The 14012-nt window shown below is 43.9% G+C and overlaps 1 protein-coding gene across 2 annotated transcripts in view; it reads left to right on the top strand.

Annotated features, from left to right (window-relative positions):
* Positions 1-14012, top strand: part of ANLN (anillin, actin binding protein) — an 819922-nt gene that overhangs the window by 615507 nt on the left and 190403 nt on the right. The window lies entirely within an intron of this gene.

Below are 14012 nucleotides of genomic sequence, written 5' to 3'. Positions count from 1 at the left end.
AGAGCATCACATCATACTGATGCTGGTTTACTTCTGGGGTTCTGGTGGGGCTCCAACATAATGGAGTATCCTGGTTTGGGCTGGGATAGACTTCATTTTCTTCCTAGCAGCTGGTACAATGCTGTGTTTGAGATTTAGTATGAGAATGATGCTGATAATGATGCTCCAGTGTTCTGGCATAGGCAGAGCCTTTGACTTGAAGGGCTTAAGAGCCTTGGTACGTGTGAGATGCGTATTGCAGTGAGGCCTTGGAACTGAGTAGTGGTGTCTGCAGGCTGTCAAGCCCATCCACCCCCTTCTGCCTGCCTAAGCCATGCTGAGTTCAAAAGAATTAAGAAGAGGCTTCAAGATCACAGGAACTGGTGATGTAAAATCTCTCTCCCCACTGGTACCAAAGTGACAGCTAAAGGAAAAAGAAGGCTGAACTATTTGCTGTCGTTGGAAGATGGGGATGTGCTCTAAAAGGTTCTGGATCCTCCTATTAATAGGATGGACTGTGGTAAGTGGTAGGGGTAAGTGATGGGTATTTTGCACCTTTTCACTCTTTCTCCTCTTAACAGCATTGTTTCCTAATACTGCCCACTTTGATTCCAGATCGCTTCCCTGACAATGAGCTGTTCTAAACTGACCCAGCAAAGCATTTAAACGCTTGCTGGTTCTTTATTTGCTTTCATTGCTAAAGGGAAGCCTTTGGTCTTTATGCTCACTGAAAACAGGAGGGAAGAAATGCTCTTGTCTCAGTCTAAATGCCAGCAGTCCCCATGACATGGTTTGGTGACAGCCAGTTTTGAAGCACCCTTCCCTGTATGAAAGCAGACCACAGATGTTGCTGCCAAGCTTCTACCTTTGCTGTTGGAGCACTGAGTTTTGGTGAAAACCCTCACACCTGCACTTGGTGAGTGTCTCAGCAGGAGAGTGCACTCTATGGGAACACCCATAACGCAAGGAATGCTGTTTCCCTGGCTCCCCCTGTGCTGATAAGGCTGTTTCTGCTCTTGTGTCCATCAGATGCAGGTATCAGTACTGCTTAGATAACTCCATCTGTTTTCAGAGTTGGGAGATTTTAGCACAACTGGTGCTTTTTGTTCTTGTGTGGTGACTGCACTGTACAATAATCAGTGTTGGGGTGGGTTAGCAGTGCTGTTGTATATATTTAAACCATGATTATTGGGCACATAACAAAGCATTCAGTACTTGACCATATCATGCAGAACCACGTGTTCCACAGCTCTTACATAAACCATGGTCAGGTTTCCTCAAAGATACACTTGGAGCACGTAAGAAGGAACTCTTGGCTGGAGACCTGCATAAAGAAGAGAGGCGTCAAGCTGAAGTGAATGAGTAAGTAACAGAGAAAGCTGTCAGCTTCCAAGCTGCTTTGCCTGTCTCTGTAAATAACATGCGTTGGGATCCTCACTTCTCCCTGACCCTGTCATTCCGAATGCGTCTGCTCTTCAATCTGATGCTGCTCAGACATCCTCTTGGGAAGGAATTGCCCAATAGTGCATTCAGTTTCTCACCTCACTTTACTTTGGCTGGAGGAGTCTGATGGTTAACAAAGGGGTAAACTTCGAGTGCCATAAGCTGTACCTGTGACATGGGGTATTTATAGCTCCCTGCTCTGCAGCACTCTGGGTGGAGGGGGAGAGACAAGACTTTGCTTTGTGGAATGGTTTTTGTGTAGGTAATGAAGAATAGATATCAATAGATTAAACTGGCTGGCTGTTACTGAGCAGTGAACATGGGTGTGGACGGCAGATGGTTGCCCATTTCCCCCAGGTTTTGCCTCAATGATAAATGAGGCAACATCTGTATTTTTCATCTCATTACTCTTGTGCTTTCTCTTCAAGCCCAGACCTTGAGATTTGGCCTAGAACACTGTCTGAACCCAGGCTTTTATAGTCTCTTTAGTTCCATGTGGTGGACAACCATGCATTCATAAACACAAGCTTTCCCTGCTCCTCACACTGCCAGTTCCACAGATGTACACGTGTTGCACACTGGTTAAACCCAGCAGATTGCATTGTGTGTTTAATGGTTTTTGCTGCTTTCTGCCTTTATTTCCTGAGTCCTTTCGAGTGTCTTCAGCAAAACCTGATCTTCCTCCCAAGCCAGGAGTGCTTGACTGATATAGAGACAGCAAACCTCAGGCGAGCACTTATTTCTAAGAGCCAGATATGAAAGCGAAATACCAATTGGTCATGAGATTTGGGATTAAACCTCAAAACTGGGGAATATGGCTGCGTTTGGCTGCTTGTGACAGGGAAAGAGAATCAGTCTTTAGTGTGGGATATCCCCTGTTCCATTCCATCCCCAAGGGTTGGGGTGGCAGTGATCAGCAGTGAGCATCATGTGGGGTTTTGGGGCAGCGTTTTAACCAGCACCTAATGAATAGCACTGGATAAGCCTCTCCTTGCCCAGGGCGGTAGCGAAGAGGAGATGCCATAGCTCAGCATGAAGCACTTGGGCAGTGGGTGTGTGTGGAGGAGAGAGTGGGATCGTGCTGTAAAAAGGGCTCACATTTATAGCCAGACAGCACTTGTGCAGCAAATAAGATCCCTCCCTCCGACAGATGGAGGAGAGGGGAGTGGGAGGGAGCTTTGGAAGCGCACGTTGTCATTCCTGCCTTGCTGCAAGGGAGGGAGCACCAAGTACCAGCCGACAGCAGAGGGTGGATTCAGAAGTGCATCGAGGAGGTAGAGGCGACTCCATGGAGCAGCTTCCATCTAGGGCTGTCAGAATGTGGTTCAAACATTAGGAACCTGGGCTTTGTGATCACCCAGTGGATGTGTATTGATCATTCCTGTTTAGAGATGGGGAAATTCAGGAAGTGAGAGTGCAGGATGAAGGGTATTGCTTGTAGGGCTGGGTTTAATGCTACCAGCATCTTCCGCTCCCAGTCCCTATATGTTGTTCAGGCTTGGACCAGCTCCCTGGCATTAACATGGGTAACCCTGTACATGTCTGACCCAGCCTTCTCCTAGAATACACAGTCATTTACTTTCCTTAATCAGGATTAATTTACCTGTCACTTCCATTAGAACCGATGAAATCTGAAGCTCACCTGGAACATTACTCATCTGAGAATGGCAGGGAAAGGATCACAGAGTGAGAGTATCTGCTTCCACCTGCAAAACCATCCTAATTACCTCAATATTTGCTTTCAAATGAGAAAAGAAGCATCTCAGATGGTTTCTTGCAATATAAATAAATGATCTTCCCACATCTCCTAAGGAAAGGGCTGCTGGTTTAATGCCACGCTTCCATGAAGCTGCTTGGGTGAGGTGTTTAAACAGGAGCTCACAGAGATCTGTAAGTTCTGCTGCCCATGCCCTGTAAGTAAGGCTGTGAGTGTATCTGCACCCAGCACAAATGCCTCAAGACACCTTTTAATCCTTACCCATATGGGAAAGGGAAATAAATCTGGTAGGAATCAGATTCATTTCATCGGTATAAAAGGAAACCAAGCAAAACAGAAGTCAGATCCTTCAGTTCTTACTGCAGGGCAGACAGGTCTCGATGTACAAGCTGAGTCCAAGTGGACCTCCTCTCACTTGTTCACCCAGTAGGAACTCAAAGGGTGCTCTTTGGGCAGTTCAACTGGTAGCACTGACCCACTGGTGAAGGCTACAGGGCACTGAACCTCTTGCTTTCCCTCTTGGATTGCAGCAGGTGTTTGTTTCTGTGGCTGGAAGCACTGCTGGAGCCAGGATTCTGGAATATTGGGCTTCTTGGTGGCTCTCTGTGAGGTGTTCTGGGTGCATGAGCAGGGATCCAAGCCATAGATTCCTCTCCTGGGTTTGTGCTTTTTAGCGGTGGTATCTCAGACCAACCAGTCCTGTTTGTTCCTGCTGTGCTAAACCAGGCAGCCAAATGCATCCTGTAAGGATCTGGTGTTCGTCACTTAGCTCTTCTTATGATTGCAGTTTATTTGTGTCTTCAGTGCTGACTCATAAAGCGAGGTAGGGAAATGACCCTACATCTTCTATTGCTGCTTTGTAGTGTGACTTCTCTGTCCCCCTTTGGGGTTCTCTGTCCTACTTTCTGTTGGCTGATGGACAGGAAGGCATCGAGAGCCTTGAGCAAAACCAGTTTATGAGCAAAGCTGGAGGATTCCTGTGCTCCAGTTAGAATGAAAGTCTCTTAAGCAGAACACAAGAGCATGAAGGGACCCATTTCTAGGCTAACTTAGGGGGAGATGAACAAGGAAACTCACATACAGGTTTGATGGTTTCTTTTTCTATGTAGATAAAACAATGGTGGCTTCAGGACAAACAACTGGGCTCACTGTCAGGGATGTCTCCTGCTAAAATGCATTTACCTGACCATTGCCATGAGGATGCACACTGCAGATCAGATTTAGGTATGAAATACTTGTCAATGACCTGGGTGAAGTAAATGTGCCACTAATTCAGTGTGAGGTGTCCCTGCCCATGGCAGGGGGTTGGAACCAGATGAACTTGAGGTCCTTTCCAACCTGAACTATTCTATGGTTCTATGGTTCTAAAGCCAAAACCTTGCAGTGGAGGAGTTCAACCTGCTCTGCTTCCAGGTGTCTTGAAAGACAGAGATGGCCACATAGAACTCCTGAGTCAAACTAACTCCAAATGAAAGGTTTTGTTATTACTCTGAGTATTCCATGTAATTACATCTAGTTGATTAAAGCGTAGCAAGTGTTTGCCTTTTATATGTAATTGAAGCTTCCATCCAAATTAGCTTAACTCCAATCATGACTAGAAAGGAATCCCCTTAGAAACAAGAAACATTATCTGCGTTGTTCTATTAGAATAGTCTAAGAATTCAGTCACCTCATTACACGTTCTGCTGCTTCCCAAAGCAAAAGCACCAGATTTAGTAAACCCACCTCACTCACTTGCAAAACAGCAAGTCTTTAATAACTGCTAAAAGGGAGGCTCAATCTCCAGCAAGATAACTAAGTATAACAAATGTGAGATAAGAATAAAGCTACATTTTGAATCAGGATGTGTTCTTTGCTGAACTAAAGCATGTTAAAATTAGCTTTTCCAGCCTTACCCATATGTTACCTTTCTCTTTGAGCTCTTGGAGGCTTTGAGTGCCTTTGCTGAGAGCTGTGTTTGTGAGTCTGATTTTTGCCTTAGCTTTTCTTTCTGGTACCAGTTGAGTAATGAACAATTCAGAAATGACCTCAAATTATGTGGTGACCTCAAAGGTGCATCTTTCTCTCCCTTCTATTTAGTGCAAGCACATTAAAGCACATGTGTCCAGTAAATGTGCTATGCACTCATATGCAATACTAGATGCTTGGCTCCCCACTGGAATCCAAAATCCTCTGTTCAGAAATACATGTGGTTCATGCAGAGAATAACACTCTCTGGGATGTGATCCAGTGCAGCCATTGCACTGATTGATGAGATCAGCTCCTATGTGCAGCTGCCTCAAGCCAGGAATATGGAAATAGCAGAGAGAAGGATGAGGCTCTCTCTGAGGTGCCCTGGTGGTGTCTACAGGAGATCCATCCCTCAAAAGTGTTTCCTGAAGCTCCCATCTGAAGCCAGCACTGAAATGGTGGGATCATTTGGACACTGAATGGGAGCACAGTCAGCCTCTTCCTTACCCAGGATACTCAGACCAGCCTCTCCCACCTTGACACCATGACACAAAGCTGAGCTGGAGGCGAGGCTCCTCTTGGATCTGGCTCTTTCATGCAAGCAGTCATGAAGAGACTCATTGGGTAAGAAAGGGATGTGGTGCAGGGACCAACATCTCGCAGCCTAGCAGTGGGGTCACTGGGTGATGAAGCCTGCTCACCTCTGGATGGTTACACATTGCACACTAAACACCTTCTGGCTAAAACAAAGGCACAGAGAGCAGTTAAAGGTGGGTAAGAGCCAAGTGACCTGCTCAAGAATGTGGATTTAGTTTGGTCAACTGAAGTCTCACTTGTGTGGCTTTAACCTCTTCCTTCAATCTAGCTCCTGGTCAGTTCTTCGAGAGCTCAGGAGTGACAGAGCCAGCACTGCTTGTCTCTCAGTGCAGGGATACTAACTGTTTCCCTTTGGGTTTATGCCATGTCAGTTCAAGCAATACGCAGTGAATAAACAAAGCTGTAAGTCATGTGCAGTCATCCCCAACCTACTGCAGTTATTAACAGCACCCACTCCCTGACTTCATAACAGAGAGATTCAGCTTCCCTTTCAATTCTCCCCTGGAAAAGTAGCCCTAAAAAGCCAAAGGAGGCTCAGGCAGACTCTGTTCTGAACGAATCCTGATGGAAAACTGTCAGTATTTACCTAAATTGTCCTCCTTTGGAGCGCTCACTGAACACCCAAAACAGAGAAGATGCTAATCTTGCCTCCAGGTATTCCCTGTGCCCTTGCACTGATGATGCCTGCATTACTGTAACACAGAAGTTCACTGGAGCTTTATTCTCTTAAATGTCTGAAACAAGTAAATCCCCATTCCTGCCTTATAAAGAGAAGTTTAGAGCATGAATCTGTTCACATGGTGCTTTTCCTTCCCTTCTTAGCCAGTTGGAGAGGTCATCTTTGGTTACAGTCTTGCTTTTCAAGTTCACTTCATGCTTTTACAGCAGGGCACAAAGCCTTCAATAGGGCAAAATAATGACTGCAGCCTCCTCAGATCTCAAGGGGAAAGGGCAAGGAACAGCAAAGCTGCACCCTTCTCAGAGCACACTGCTCAAGGCAGTTCTGCACAGACTGCATGCAGTTCATCAGCTCCTACTCTGAGCACTGTGTTACCCACTGAACAGTGTCAATGTATGACCTATGCGCATCGACACATGTGTGATTTAATGTATTTAATACATTTGGTGTTTAAAAATACCTGAAACTCCAGATAGCTCCAATCAGTTACTTGAAGTAGGTGGAATCTGTGCAGAGAGCACTTGTTTGCCCCTACCTGAGCAAAGTTACCTATCAAAGCATCTTCACCTAAGGGAAATGCATCGCTGGAGTGAGTTTGACACTCTTATGGTGATCTTTAGCACAGGCAGGGGAGGATAAAACACTGCCTGACAACCATGATCAAGTTATCATTGTAAACTTCACCCCTTTCGTTACAGAAACCACCAGACAGCTGCTGTATTTGTACCTTGCTAAGGAAACAGATGCCATAGCTGTGGAGATGCAGGACTGTTCATTCAGGTTAGTTTACAGACACCATCCACAGGGCTTTACTGATGATGGGAATAAGTTGCCTGGGTAGCAAACTATCGTCCCCAGGCTCCCAGGCTGTAAGCAAATACTCCACTCAGGCCTGTTCCTAACAAGTGTAGAGGGATTAGAAACCACTTGCTTACTTCAAACTGTTTTGCTTCTGCTTCCTTACCTGAGATTGTTTTATGGATCATTTAAAGGAGGGGAAAGTACTGTTTGAGGGGGCATTTTTGAAGTGAGCTTATATATTTGGGTGCCTTATTTTCCAGGCAAATACCTGGGGTTTCAGGGAGTGGATCTGCAATGGATTTAAGATGGGTTTGAAGAGAGCAACCTTTGAAGCTGCCTCTTGTCTTTCTTTTCTCACCTTTTCACCATTGAGATGCCAAGTCTGGTTTTCCTTGGGTTAGACAGAGACTGGGGGGAACACTGGCAAATGACAGAAGTATAAGTGAAAGGCTGTAGTCATCAGTCCCTTTAACAGTAAATAGCATCATCTGTAAGCTTAATACTTCATCCATGATCTGACTGAGCTGGGAGAGGGAATGAGGGATTGTGCCCATACTATTTGATGTATAACATGAATGGGTAGAAGCAGGGAAAGGGGATTGTTTCCCTCTAAAGGAGCTTGTTGCTGTGTCTGAAGGACACATAGCAGAGGAAAGGCTATACTATGTACAGTCCTCTTGGCTGAGTAGCCATTGTTTGGGGCGCCCCTCCACTTCTCCCCTTTCTCCACACCATGAAGTGAAGGGCAAAACCAGAAAATAACTGGTTTGCTGACATGTGGCTGTGTGCTGAAACACTATCTCCATCAAAATCCTAATAAAGCACTTAATTGCCTGCTCTTGCCTTTTACAGCTTTCTCCTTCACTTGGGTAGAGGTAGATTGGCAGCTATACAGAAGCACTTGCAGCACTTCAGCATCCCCTTGTATTCCCTGGGGTTGAGCAAAGCTCATCAGGGCCAGTGGAAAACCACATAGTTTCTCATGATTTTCTTCCTTGCCTAGTTAGGTGCATCTCTTGCACTCTGGTTTTGCCAGGCTAAGCCAGGAAAGCAATGAGATCAATGCATGAAGAGCTCAAAAGCTTGCAAACAATGTAAAACCGTGTATTGGCATAGGAAGCAAAGGGAATTACTGTCACAAAAAGGTGGCAAGGCATTTCAAGTGCTTCCCTGAGGGGTCAAAATGAATGCCATGTGCTCATTGTACTGTGCTCTTTTAAAGCTGACAGCATCTGTGCTGTGGCCCCTGTCTTAAAACCAGTGATATTTAAGCAAGTCCTTCTGGTTTCCTATGACTTGTCCTTTGCCTCCAGCTCTTTATCTGCCCCTTTGCACATTCTTCCCATTTAATAATGTCAGCTCCCCAGCATGAGCTGTTGCAGAGGCAGCTACTGATGTTAGCCCTGAAAAACAGGGCTAATGTGAAGCTGTCCATGGATGACTACCCATGCTCGACTGCCAGTTGGTTGTCATCAGCTGCATATGTGAAGAGCAGTTCCATCCTACTTGCTTTGCCCTCATGAGAGAATATAGTTTGGCTTCTTGTGTGCTTTATGCTTCATAGACAGGAGAGTTACATTCAAATGCCCACCTTCTTGTCAGTTTAGGTAGAAATAAGGCAGTGGTTTCAAAGTTACTGGGTGAGCTTATTGGCCTTTCTTGCTTGGGAATTTAGGCTTGAAGCAGTTCATTGCGTATTTGCCTGCTCCTTCTTTAACCTCTAAGGTTGATGCTTTCAAGATCACTGTTTCTCAGTCAGCAGGACTGAATATTCTCTTCTGGTACCACAAATTCTCATATAACCAGAACTAGGGCTTCAAAAAGTCATTGCTACATCACAAGATGAACTTTAAGAGGAGTAAACCCAAAGCTGCCAGAACAGGTTCTCCCATTTTGTCTCTCTTGCTGGTTTGGTGTCTTGTCCGTCAAAATCCAGTATAAATAGCTCATTCTAACCAGGGCTCCCAAAAGTTATAGAGTGGCACCAGTTGTCCTAAGCATGCAGCAAAGGAACAGCTGGTGACTGTTTTTAAACACCATCTTCCTCTAAATATTAGAGGGTGTTTGGCTGTCTAATATCATTATTCATACTCCAGTAATATTGAGCTGAAAGTGGAGCCTGAAGTCGCTATGTTTCTTATTTACATGCTGTAGGAGACCATCCTGTCCCCAGTTCCCCTCTATCCCTTCCCACCAAAATACCATAGCAAAGAGTGGAAAGGAATGAAATGAAATGAGGTGCCTTGTGCCTGGCTCCCCAGCAGATCCATGTTGGCTGTGCTGAGAATAGAGCCCAATCTCCTGCCTGCCCTTTGGGATCTCTTCCCTGAGCTCCTTGGCCATAGCACAGGGTCCCAAATAAGAGATTGCTTCTTAATGTGGTGTTATAAAACTCCAGTTTTAAGGCAATATTATAGATACTTCATAAAGAGAGAAAACTGTGCAAAACACTTGAAGTTTGTTGTGTCTCAGTGTATTGCTGGGCAGTATTCATCCACTTTCATGCAATCCTTATTGAGACAAGGGCTAAAAGGGGGAGAAAAACCTAATTTGGTTTCAAGGTTTCATCACAGGCTTTTCAGACACTCACGAATGGTCAGAATTATATTCCCTATACATATACTTGTGTTTGCATTATCTTTAGCATCAATGCAGGAACACTCCATGCTGTTGCCATGCACAGGTTTGTCTTTTGGCCTTGTCAACGTGGTACAATATTCTTCCCCCAACATCCTTTTATTTAATAGACTTCTCTCTCTTGTAGGACTTTTCTTTCTTTGTCACTGACTTGGATCCCAAATGGTCTTTATTTCCCCATTCTTCTGGACTAAATAGCTAAACTCAGGTTCCTGGGGATATAAAAGGAAGGTTTGTATGAGTCATGCAAACAAAAATATGTTAACTTCTTGTGTGGGTTGTGATCCATTAGAAACATTCTCATTCCATATGCTTTAACCTTGTCCTTTTTTCCTATTATAACTGTCAAACCACAGTTAATGAAAGTGTAATTCTGGACCCTGTTCAGCAGACTGGTAGACCTGTGTATCACAAAGCATTTATGTAATTCCAGGTGCAAAGATATGCCACATTACATCATTGCCTCTCAGTTTTACTGTAGCATGAAAGGATTCAGTACCTGGCAACCTTTTGGGGGTAAGGGTAGTAGAAGGGAAGGCAAGTTACATGCTCTGAATTCTCTTCCCTATGGGGTACAAAGCAATAGATAACCTCCTGTTGCAGGAGCTTTGTCTTTCCAGCTCTCATGAGGATAAAGTAAGAGCAGGCTGGTCCCATAGCCTGTCTTCCCAGATGGTTTGACCTGCCTGCTGGGATTGCTGAGGAGTCCCACTGAAGTCCCTGCCTATGCAGACTTATCCCTTGTGTTCTCCTTGGGGAGAGGTGGTGACATGCTGAATCCCTGTGAGCCTCAGTTCCCTTTCTGTCATCCATGCTGCTTATGGAGAAGGCCATCAGGAATTCCACCGTTGTCAGCACTGCAAGAGCACAGGGAAGCAACAAGTTCTGTCCTGGGGAAGAAATGGGACTATGCTATTGCAAGCAAGCACAAAGCAACCACGATAGTGCTCTGTCTGCTGCCTGCATTTTAACTGCAGTGGAATGTATGCATGAGAGAGGTGGAAAATATGGATTCCTCATGCTTCTTCCCTAAGAATCATAACCTAAGTCATCACTTATGATTTAGACTGGATCTTGAGCAAAGGACAGGCTTCAAGTGTTCTTAATGCAGGCTCAGAAGATGGGGTGTTTCTTGTGATGATGCTAAAGCCCAAGTTTTGTATTATTTAGGAGTTTTCTCAGATCAAATCTTCATTTTTCAAAGTCCTGCTTTCCCCACCAGCCATTGTCTGTGTGACAAGTCCTTATTACGAAAGATAAGCTTTAAGTGAGGATAAACTCAAGGTCTGCAGAAGTCTGACTCAACCAATGAGTCCCATCTTTTTGCATGTATGAACAGGAGAGGCTGTGGCCTTAAGACCCCAAAGATGCAGCAGAGGTTGGGGAATTTAGCCCTGTTCACTTTCCTTGTTCTAGCCTTTTCTTTCAATACATCAGGAAGGAACTGAATTGATTTAGCTGCTGAACATGGGGAGAGAAACACATATTACCCATTGAGTTACCTGAAGAGGTACCCAGAAAATCAGTGGTGCTTCTCTTACCTTGTCAGCAGCAGCTCTGGCAGCACTCAGAATCCAGGCTTGTTCATTAGTACTGACCTGTATTAGATTAAATGACCTTGAGGTCTCACACTGTTTGCAGTTAAATCCTCTTGTTGTCTGAGCCATTACTGGCAATGCAAATCAGTGTCTCCCATCAGCTAAGGTTCCTATTCGCTTTACATGATGCATGAAATAAGCTGATGCGTAGCGAATAGAAGTTTTCTCAGCAGGGAGAATGTTCAAAGCATCCAAGGAAGGAAGGAAGGGAGCATATATTTAAAGCTATGCTGTCAACTAGGGAATTCAGTTCCTTAAAAACCCACAAGGAGCTTATGTGTGTCTGTAGGTGTCTGAATACCTAAGCTACTTGCAAGAACCAGCATCAAATATTGTAATAGCAATGGTAAATAAGTCTGGGTTGAAGTCTGGGTTCTATTTCCATTTGCTATTTCTGTGACTCACTATGTGACTCTTATTGGGTCTCTTTGTGCCCCAGTCTTCTCACTTTGAATATTTATATAAGCTGCTAAAATAAAACGTTTCTGTACATGAGCTGGTTTTTTCTCCAGCTCCAGGCTTTGATCTGGTCACCTACTCGTGAAGCTCCTACGTGCCTTAGACTGTGGCATGAGATTTCACTGCATGTTGATGAGCTTTGAGATCCTTGAATAACAGGCAATATTAATATATTAATATCGATATAATATATATGAAAGGCATAATTAATATTGTTTCTATTAATATATAATAAGTCTCCTTTGAGAAGTGTCTTAATGACAAACATTCCCTTCTGTGAGTCTTCCTAGAAGGCAAGAGTCATAAAGGAATACAAATACCTGTGTATTACTTAGGCACAGGTAAAGCATAAATCTGGTGTGTCAGGGGCTATCAGGCAATTATCATTTCTCATCATTTCATACCAGTGTATGTCTCTTAAAACAACACATGAACAGTCTAAAACAAGTCATTAAGAGTTATGGCACACAACCAAAACATTGCCATTTATAACACACCTATTACCAATGCCCTTCTCCATTGCAGCTTCTAATTATCTGAATTTGACACTGATAAAGTGCATTTATGGCTTAGAAACTGAAATAAGGCAGTATGTTAGAGGATGAGAACACAACTTACCCCGATAAAACCATAGTGGGTTTTTTAGATCTAAATTTGTCCTTTGAATAATGGTTTGAATAATGCCTGTCATTTTTGTTTTACTGATGGCTTTTGCCTTCTTTCTGAGGCTGTCTGAATGAAACATTCCCAACAGCAGATGACTGTTACCTGCTATTACCTTTATTCAGATTCATTCCCTAATCTTTTTCCCCTTGTATTTCATATACTCAAGCCATAGAACATGGGAAAGAAGCACGGTTTGGAGAGAGCCAAGTCTTATTTTTAGTCCTCTGCAAAGGTCAGGAGTTTTGTCTTTATTTCTATATTAAACGCATTTGGTTTCTGTTTTTAAAGGGAACCATATTAAGTGCTATCTTATTTACAGCATCAGTGCTTGCAGTGTCCCAGTGACGTGGGGTATTCAGATCCATCTGAAATGGAGATGCACTTTTCTTTATAGACTAAGGACAGATTATGTTATAGTGCTGGGCTTTGAGGCTTTAAACCTAATTTGCCTCCTCAAGGACTGTGAGCAAGCTGGAAACTCACTGGATATGAATGACTTCCACATACAAATGATGAGCTAACAGTTTTGTTGTTGAAGCCACATTAATACAACTGCTACCTTTATGCAGTTCATATACTGCAGTTCATACCTTCATATACAGTTCATACCTTCAATGTTGTAGATCATATTTCTGGACATTAGGAAGACAGACTTTGTGAATACACTGATTAAGGTTAAAGCAGCTGTTTATTCCTTGTCAATGGGCAATCATAATGTCTTTTATGTAGGACAGGGGGAACAAATGTAGTTCAGTTGTTCCTCTGCTCTTGCTACTTTTTCCTCCCTTGGCATGGTAAATGTGCATAGGTGATTCATCATTTCCAACACAACGTGTATTAAGAAAAGGTAAGGAAGTTGCAGATGGTTAAGTAGAGGAATGGGATGGCTGAGATCACCGGCTGGTGGCAAAGGGGAAACCAGCTTCAGAGGTGACAGGTTTCCAGAGGAATGGGATGTCTTCAGACATCTGTATCCACTCTTCATCTGTTCTTTGTTCTATGGTAAGAGATGTGAGTACTACCAATTTAGTGTTGACTTTTGAATCATGTTACATTCCTACTTTGGAAACCAACTGCAGGGAGTAATACCAGATAATCAGGGTTTATACCAAGCTCTCCTAAGGGTTTTGCACCCGTAGACAGCAAATCCCTTTAATTGGTGTCATTATCCACATGTCACAGGTGGAAAAGGTCACACAGAGCAATGTGGAACAACCTGACAGAGGAGTCACAGAGACAGGAACCAAACACAGCACCTTAATTCTTACAACCATGTTAAGTCATCGAGATGCCAAGAACTGCAGGAATTAGCATTACTCAAAGAGCATGTGAAGGACGGGGTATAGCAGAAGATGCCTTCCAGTGACTTCAGTGAAGCTGAGATTTCACATGGGCATTGGGTGTGATAGAAGCAGTAGCCTTTTATACCACACAAGCTGCAGGTGTTAAACGTGACTTTAGTTATGCTCCTCCAGGCAGGTCTAAT

This window comes from Melopsittacus undulatus, chromosome 1 (genome assembly GCF_012275295.1).
Source record: "Melopsittacus undulatus isolate bMelUnd1 chromosome 1, bMelUnd1.mat.Z, whole genome shotgun sequence".
Lineage (NCBI taxonomy): Eukaryota > Metazoa > Chordata > Aves > Psittaciformes > Psittaculidae > Melopsittacus > Melopsittacus undulatus.
The sequence above is the reverse complement of the archived record's forward strand: the minus strand, read 5'-3'. Positions and strand labels throughout refer to the sequence as shown.